Genomic DNA, 9,253 nt, shown 5'->3' with positions numbered 1-9,253 from the left:
CACAACATGACTTCCCAATTTCGATACTCAAAGGACTGAACAATGAAGACAAGCGGCCAAATGTCTTTTTAACATCCTGTCTATATGTGACGCAAACTTCAAAGAATTATGTACCTGCACACCTAGGTCCCACTGTTCTACAACACTACCCAAGGCCCTACCATTAATTGTATAGCTCTGCCCTTGTTTGTTACATGAAAATGCAATATCTTGCATTTATCCAGATTAAACTCCATCGTCATCTCAAAGTTAACAATTCTTCCAAGTTTTACGTCATCTGCAAACTTCGTAATTGTCCTCTGTGCAACAATATCTAGATCATTAATATATATTAGAGACATATATTACGATATAGAGAAGTGCCACAATACCAAACCATCGGGAACTCCACTACAAACATTCAACCAACCTGAAAAATATCCATTGACCACTACTCTCTGTTTCTTCAGTCAATTTGTATGCATGTTGTTACTATCCCTTTTATTTCATGACCTCTAAATTTCCTCACAATTCTGCTGTGTGACACTGTAACTAGTGCCTTATATGTAATGTATCAACTCACCAATGTTGCCTCATTAAACCTGTTACCTCTTTAAAAAACTCCAGCAAGTTAGTCAGTCAAACATAATTTCCCTATTTAGAAGTCCATGCTGGCTGTTCTTAATCAACCCATATTTCTCCATGTGACTAATTGCTTCTCTTCGTGGCCTCTAGCCAAGATAAGGAGACAAAGCACGTGGTATTAGTCATAAAATATAGAGCTGTTGTGAGGAAAGGTCACTCGACCTGAAACATTAACTGATTTCTTTCCACAGATGCTGCCACACCTGCTGAGCTTTTCCAGCAATTTCCTTCCACAGGATTGGGAGTCGACCGGAAAGATCTGTGTGAATGTTAGGAAACTAGATGCTGATATATTCTTTAGATGGATCTTTATAGCCTGAATCTTCCATGGTCTAAATCTTTGGAGGCCAGATGTATGTAAGAAACTGAACCTTTATTAAATGATGTTTTTTAGAATAGATATTTTAAAAAAAATTTAAGAATGAGGCCACTTCAGCAGAGAAAATGTTTTCGTTTTCTCTCTGGAAATACCTATAAATAGCCTCTGGAAGTGTCTGGGTCTCTTGGGTCATCCTTCTATTCCAAGGTGCTAGGAATAATTCAAGTGGATGAACATTCTGATGATGATTGGCGTTCCATGGGAGATCCAGATCAATGTGTTACAAAATTAGGCTCATGACTGGTAAATGATGTTTCATTTGGAAAAGTGCAATGTTATGCAAGTGGATAGGACAAATTCTTCACAGCCACAGGCCCTTCAGTGAAAATTAAAATGAGTGTTGAAAGGAAAAGACCAGTGTGTTCTTGTGTACCATTTTCTAGATGTTTGTCAACAATGCTGAAAGCAATAGGTAGTGTGAATAGAATGTTTGGATGCATTCATTAGACAATTATTCTAAAATGAAGCACACCATTTTGTCTTTACCTATAACCTTGGAAATATTCCAGTTGGAAAACTGTACACAATTTGGATAACTTCACATTGTGGATAAGGTGAAGGTTTTGCATAAAGAGCAGAGTAAGATCGCCGAGCTAATTCCCAGTATATCATATCTTAGTTATCACAATAGCTCAAAGGGCCATACTGTACATTTCACAGTTCCGAAGAAGGGTCATTGGACTCAGAACGTTAACTCTGTTCCTCTCTCCGCAAATACTGCCAGACCAACTGGGTTACTCCAGCATTCTCTGAGTTTATTTCAGATTTCCAGTATCCGCAGGGTTATTCACTAATTCACTTGACAGAATGTTGAATGGGTTGAGGTTTATAAAACGGTGAAGGAAATAGATTATGTTCTTGTTGATAGTTATTCCAAGTAAATAGTTGCATTAAGGTCAGGTTGGGTGGGGGTGGAGTTGGAGGCAGGATTGCAGGGCATAGATTGAAAGCTTCATATGACCCAATGTAGTTTAGGTGTCAGAAAGTGATTGTTTTCCTTGGCAGTAGTGGTCCCTGAAAACAGGTCAGTTTTTGTGCTTGATGCCAATTAACTAAATTTTACCAGCGAGCTAGATATGCTTCTGGTGGGTTAGAAATCACTTTTTGCATAATAATTACAGTGAGGAATTTGGAGTCAGAGGGATCTCTAGGAGGAGTTTTAGTCATTGAGATGGATTCAAGAGGAATTCCTCAAATTTCCTTGCCCCAAATTACCTTGGACTTTTACCTCTTAATTTGCTTCTGCCAGCATATCAGGTGGATTTTGGGAGGAATGCATTTATTGTGATACACAATTGTATGGCAGAGGCTGGATTGATCAGAGGGTCTTTTCCTGTCCATCATTGTTCATATGTTTCTATTAAGCAATAGTAAGGACAAATCCGTATTGAAAGACAGAATGGGGAAATTATAAGAAAAAATGAGTTCAGAGGGTCATCAAATCAGACAGTACAGGTGGAGATCGTGTGTCTCATTGTACCTGTACCTGCTCATTGAAAGAACTATCAAATTAGGCCTGTTCTCCCACTGTTTGCCCCTGGTTTTGCTTTATTTTTCATTTTCAAATATACAGTAAAGCCCATTTTGAAAGTTACTAAATTGCAATTACACCCACCATTCTTGGGACCAGTGAGTCCTGGATGATACAGTGGGGAGCCAGTAGATCCTGTAGATAGTAAAATATTTCTACTTTCATGTTTTCTGGGATGATATTACTAAATTGCTGATTTTTATTTTATCAACAGGCTTCCACTGTTCATTTCAGAATTATGTCAAATCTATAGCTCCCAGTATTGTTTTCTAACAGGACTTTGTCATGCTCTTTTAATCACATTTAATCAAAATTGACTGGCTTCTGAGTGCCTCGATAAAACAGTTGAGTTTTTTGAAGGTTTAATACAGTGAAGTATTAGACTGAATAATGGCTCTGAGATGTAATTTGAATCTTTGATTTTAAATACATGGCTTTAAAGATCCAGTCATAGCTTTCAGTGATGTGCATAAGAATATCAGGATTCAATTAACTTGTTTTATTTTAGTGCTCCAATTAGATCTTGGACCTTGTTTTCAACACTGCAGCGATGTTCAATCTCTGCACATGTACTTCATAAGAATCTCTCATACACAGTCAATTATACCTACATGATTCGCTCTATAGGGTTCAGAAAGACCCTCCATTACAAGTAATTAGCCAGGGGAAGCTCTTAATTATTTAGCAGCAAAAATCACAAGAATAATAAACAATTGTAAAATGAAAGTGAAGGGCTTTTCATGTAAATGACTTAAAAGGTTAATACATCCTATGTTAAATTTCATGTCGAATCTTTTTCTGCATATTCACATGATAAGAATGGGACCGAAAGTAATGTTTAAGCAGCCAATCCAGTTCGAGTTTACTGTCAGTTCGTTTAACGTTAGCTGTGACTCAATCAGGAACATTTATGCCTAAAAAGATGTGTTTAAGGAAGAGTCAACAGTTTGTGTTGCACTCCCTCTCTCCTGCCTCATTTTCTGTTTCTCCTTCTCCCTCCCCCTCCACGTTGTTACACTCTCGGTAGTTTGTTTGCCCTCTTTCTGCCTGCTCAGTTTGTGTTGCTCTTCACCTATCCTCAATTTGTGCATGTCTCTGTCTTGTCCTTGAAGTTTGTGTTGAGCTTTCTCCCCTGACGTGTTTTGTGTTACACACTCTCCCTCCTCAGTTTGTGTTGCTCTCTCTCTCTGCCTTGAGAGCTAATGGAATGTCATTCTTTGTTGCAAGAAGATTTGAACAAAAGAAAGGAAGATATTACGCATCAGTTATACTGAGTAGTGTGTGCAAGTTTGACCTCTTCATTTAAGGAAGGGTGCAAATGGATTTGGTTCAGAGAAAGTTCAGTGGGCTGATAACTGAAATGAGTGGGTTGTCTTAAGAGGATATGCTGGACAGATCAGAATTGTGTCCGCTGGAGCTTAGAAGAGTTGATTGAAGAGTTGTTTAACTTGATTGAGGTGTATAAGAACCTCAACGGTCTCAACAAGGTGGATGTAGAAAGGTTGTTTGCTCGTGTGGGTAAGCCCAGTACTAGGGGGCACTGTTTAAAAATTAGCAGTCACTCTTCTTTGGGCAGAGATGACAATATTGTTTTTTCCCTCAGAGGGTTGTTTGACTTTGGAGTTTCTGTCTCAGAAGGTGATGGAAATGTGATCATTGATTATTTTTAAGGAGGACGTAGATAAATCCTTGTTAGGCAATGGAATCAAAGGTTATGTGAGAATGTGGAATGCAAAATGCAAACAGATCAACTAAAGTTTTATTGAAGATTAGGCTTGAGGAACTAAATGGTCTATTTCTGTTCCTTTTTATAATGTGGTACTTTTGTAAGTTCGAATTGCATTCTTTCTCTTCCTTCTCTTTCTCTCTCCTCCTTCCTCCAGTTTTTGTGGTTTATATCTTTCTTTAGCTGCTCTGTCAGGATTTGCAGAGCTTCCAAATCATTGTTTTGATTGACCATTGTAAATAGTTGGCTTCTTGGAGTTAAGGTTTCCATTAATGTTTATAAAGATCCAATGCCAATGTAATAAAGAATCTCCATTATAATCTTCTTTCAGTCCGTGAGCGCGAATTGACCATCTCATTGAGCAGTAGTGAGATCCCAACAGTGCCCAGTCAACCTGACTGGTTTGTGAGCCACAATAGCTATGTTACTGCTCATGGATGAACAACACATATGAGGACAATTCCCCCCCTTACTCACAGCAGATGAGTTCTGATGGTAATCACCCTTTCCAGTAGGTCACCACGCAAAGTGGAAATCACCCAATGAACAATATTGGGTGTGCTTCAGACCTAACAGTTCAGGTGTTGGGATACGCACCCTCACACCCAACACCACCCTTGTCCCTCCCAACTGATGAGTCCAAAAGCAACCTGAAATGTTTAAATAATTTAATAGAATTAACTTAATAGGCTAATGGGCCAAAACACTGTTTGAAGTCAAATTACAACATAAAAGGAGTTCTAATCTGCTCAGTCTACTATATCCAGCTGTTAGAAAAAGCAACCCACTTATTCCTGGTTTCCTGTCTTTTCACAGATTCTTTTACATTTTTCTATTCCAAATATTTATCCAAATTGCTTCCAAATGCCACTATGGATTCTGCTCTGCAGGACCGATTTCTCCCAAGATTACGTTGGCCTTCAGTGAAGCTTATTAACCAGTCCACATATAGAGTCTGATCCCATGGCAGATTTTGAGAGGGCTGATTTTGTGAATGGCAGTGCTGGTGGGAACATTTCCCTGCATGATATAAATATTGGGACATCATAGGGTCAGATTTAACCATTATCACACACTGAGTGACACTAACAAGGCTGCACATGTTTAGTGGCACTGCAGAGTTTGGAAATGGACTTTGTTTACATCATGATGTTAGGTGGGCAATCCCATCGATGGAGGGTTGGCAATGCTTGCTGTCAGGTTTGGTATGAAAGCCTATGGCAGTGGACTAGCAACTCAGTGTTATCTGTTTAATTTTCAACATTTTCAGTTATTGTATTTCTTAAAATCTGACTTGCCACACTTCTCTTGTGTAAAGACCGTATCTATTTCTTCTCTTGTACATTTTCAATTGTGGACTGAAAAGAGAAAATTACTGTGTTAGAAAAGCAGGGATTGCTGGAAGATTGATGTATGTTTTGAAAACATTGCACTCATTGCAAACATTGTTTTCACAACGTTTGAAGTGTGTTTGCAGATGAACTGGAGCAAGGAGCTATGTATAGATAGAGATTTGATTGGTACAAATAGCTGACTGGTCTACGGACTAGTGACCAGTTTTTGATATCAAAGGTTTTCTGTTGACAACAACTATGTGCTTGGTTCTTAGGGGCCTAAACATCTAGGGATTATGACCAAAATATAGAAAAGTCATCAGATCCCCACCAGCATTAGGAACTCTCTGTGTTCTCTGCAGTAAAAAAAACTTTAAACCTGAAGAAAGCCAATTTATTTTTTGTTCATCATTTTCTGTAAGTGGTGGCTTTTAACTGATAAGTTGAGATCTTTTACAAGTGAACTAGCCACCCTATTCTTGTTGGAAACTAATGGAAACATCAAAGAAGCGCAATTGAAATGCAGCATTCTGACCAAGAAAAGAATAACCTAAGCCACCCTGGGGAATAGGAACCACTGACCTGCTTTCCCAGTCTTTCCCTTCATCAATAACACCATGTTTTCCTGTCTATGTTTTCCTACATGGGTGTGTATAAAATTAGTAGAGTTATGTGCTGACAGTTCTTAATTGTTTATCTAGCTAGAATTGAATTATTTGTAATAAATAGTATAATGCTTTCTGTTAAACTGGGTTTGAAAGTCAGATAAAATAGGAAATCTATGTGATCTTCTTAAAATCTTTGTGATGACTCTGGGAATAGTGGAGCTTGATTTCCAACATGCTACCAAGTGAGGCATGACACATGTCTGGGCTTCCTGTGACTCCAGACACACAATGTGAAGTGGCAAGTGGATAGATGGCTGAGGTGGCTATGTCAGGGATACACAGGGCAAGTAAGAGGATTGGGGGCAGTCAAGCAGGGGTGGAGGGTAGGCCGGATGAGTGGAATCAGGAGTCTAGTTGGGTGTTATGTGGTGGTGGAGGGTTGGTCAGGTCAGGAGGGCAGTTGACTGCTGAGGTAATCGTAAGGTAGGGGAATATTTGGGGTGTGGTCATGCACTTAGGGGGGAATTGGACATTTGAGGGGAATTTAGGATTCAGGGCCAGCCCGAGGACTTGAGGAGTGGTTGGGGTAGTTACAGTGGTCCAGTGAAGAGTTGGGGCCAGTTGTATAGTTGCACAAGAGTTAGAAATTAGTTTTATTTGTCTGGTATTTCCTGGGTGACTATCCAAGTAAGCCAGACACAGTCCTGCGATAGTGGTGGGGCATTTCAAGACGAGTGGGCATATTTTTAAGGTGAAAGGAGAAAGATTTTTTCAGAGCTGTGAGGGGCAACTTTTTTTACACAGAGAGTGGTTTGTGTGTGGAATGAACTTGCAGAGGAAGTGGTAGATGGGAGTACAGTTACAACATTTGAAAGAAATTTGGATAAGTGCATGAATAAGAAATGTTAGGAGGGACTTGGGCCAGGAGCAGGCAAGTAGGACTAGTTTAGTTTGGGATCATGTTTGGCATGGACTGATTTGGACCAAAGAGTTAGTTTTCGTGTTGTATGACTCTATGACTATGGCTTTATACTGTCAAGGCTTCTAGTTGTAATATTGTGCAAAAATCCCCAGTATTGAAACATATGGGCAGGACCTTGGACAGTGGACAGAGCCCTGGACTTTCAAATAAAACATTTACAACAACGTGCTAAGCCTGCAAGGAATAAAGAAAACCACCAGCAGACCTGAGAATATTGTTCAGCTCACATTTCAAATCACAACTCCTCTGTGAAACAAGTGATCCAAAACCAAAAGAACCTAGCTCTGAGATGGATTTTACACCTCTGGCTACATTGCTTGGATAGTGTGGAACGTAGAGAGTACTGCGAGACGTCTGGGCATCTAACATCAGTTGACAAAGACCATTTACACCTTGTCTAACAATTGGAGTCAAATTAACCCCAAAGAGAACATTAAGTGAACAAGGAGATTACAGATTTGGCGTCTAGATAGTGGGACCCACAGTCAGTATAACTGTCAGCTCCAATCTCACCTGAGGTTCTTCTGAATCAAGACCCAACAGAAGCTGAATCGGGGAACCAACCAAGAGATCTGCAACAGAACAGGCCGAACCAGCTTCTGAACACGGGCCTTTCTGAACCAAGAACACCAACAGCAAGAACCTCAACGACCGAGCAAAACCGTCAGAACCAAAGACCAACAACTCGAAGCAACAACTGACTCAACCAATGCCACAAGTCCTCAGACACAACCTGAGGTGACAACCAGGCTCACAAACCAGCAAAAAGTAAAATAAAACCAGGTACTTACCAGATAGATCCAATCTGCACCTAACCTCATCAGCACACATAACCCAACTGTAAAAGGTCACGCAGCTCGAAGTCCTCAGTCATGTTCCGGGTACGGCAAGCCAGAACAGTCAGGCCAATTTCAAAACCGCATTCTGAGTGCTGAGCAGACATCCCGAAACCCCAAAGTTCCTACATAAGCGGTGGGTGGTGTCAGTGCATTGGGACTCGACTAGTAGGAATTCTGATTCTTACTGGATTTAAACACTGGTGTCTTTTCTGTGTAATAGTAAATATTTGTGACTCTAATAGTGGTAATTTAATTACTAGTACATTTTAAAGTACGACTGTTTCCTGAATATTAATTGACTTATTGAATTACCTATTTTCTTGTATTGTTATTACAAATAAACAGATTTTTTTTGCCCTTAAACATGTGTCCGCTGTCTCTTCATTAAATGCTGAGTAAAAAGTCCAGTGTCCAGAACCAGGGGCTGGGAGCGATTCGAAGGTCAGAAATATAACTGACTACAAACCAAACCCCTACATAATGAACATCTTAGACAAGAGCAAGGTCATCAGGAACTATGGAGTGAACACAACTTAATGCAAAGTAATCTCCTGTTCCTTGTCAAAATATATTTTGATGACTTGGTTATGCTTTTTTCAAATTATTTTCCACCCATTAAAATGAATAGGCAGAAAATCATGGGCGATGTAAGCTTTCTGTCATACTGGTATGCCGCCTGATGCTGAATACTTCTATAGGAGCACAATTTTGCAAAATTACCTGTCTCACACCAACTTAGTTCAATTGTTAGTGCTGTCACGTTTGTGCCATTCAAAGATTTGAAGATATAATCGAGGTTGACATTTCAATGCAGTAGGTCAGGCGACATCTGTACAGAAACAGAAGTCAGTCAACATTTCAGGACTTAAAACCTTTCTCAGGACTGGATGACGTTATAGACGGTACAGCCTCAGAGAGGAGCACAAAAAGGAAACGGGAAGAGAATAAGCACGCACAAACACATATGCCACATGCACATAAGTACACACAGAAAGAAATCAAATAATCTGTGGATTGTTTGCATAAAGATCAGATGATTAAAAAGTACAAATTATATCAACCAAAGACAAAAGGGGCCATAGGGAAATAAATAACGTCACTGAGCATCAGAAGAGATCCTGGGAACAGCTACCAGAAAACTGGCACCAACACAGCATTGCAAGAATTCTGAGCAGTGGTGAAACCAAAAAGGACAGGAATGAATAAAAATGTGATGTTGCAATTCCAGGA

The 9,253-nt window shown here is 39.7% G+C and overlaps 1 long non-coding RNA gene across 1 annotated transcript in view; it reads right to left on the bottom strand.

The window, feature by feature from the left end:
* Positions 1-8,142, bottom strand: part of LOC125487004 — a 57,036-nt gene extending 48,894 nt beyond the window's left edge. The window contains exon 1 of the long non-coding RNA XR_007265553.1: positions 7,976-8,142. This is a non-coding gene — a long non-coding RNA (uncharacterized LOC125487004). The remainder of the gene's footprint in view (positions 1-7,975) is intronic.
* Between the last annotated feature and the right edge of the window lie 1,111 nt (positions 8,143-9,253).

Source organism: Rhincodon typus, chromosome 2, assembly GCF_021869965.1.
Source record: "Rhincodon typus isolate 14 chromosome 2, sRhiTyp1.1, whole genome shotgun sequence".
NCBI classification, from domain to species: domain Eukaryota; kingdom Metazoa; phylum Chordata; class Chondrichthyes; order Orectolobiformes; family Rhincodontidae; genus Rhincodon; species Rhincodon typus.
The sequence above is the reverse complement of the archived record's forward strand: the minus strand, read 5'-3'. Positions and strand labels throughout refer to the sequence as shown.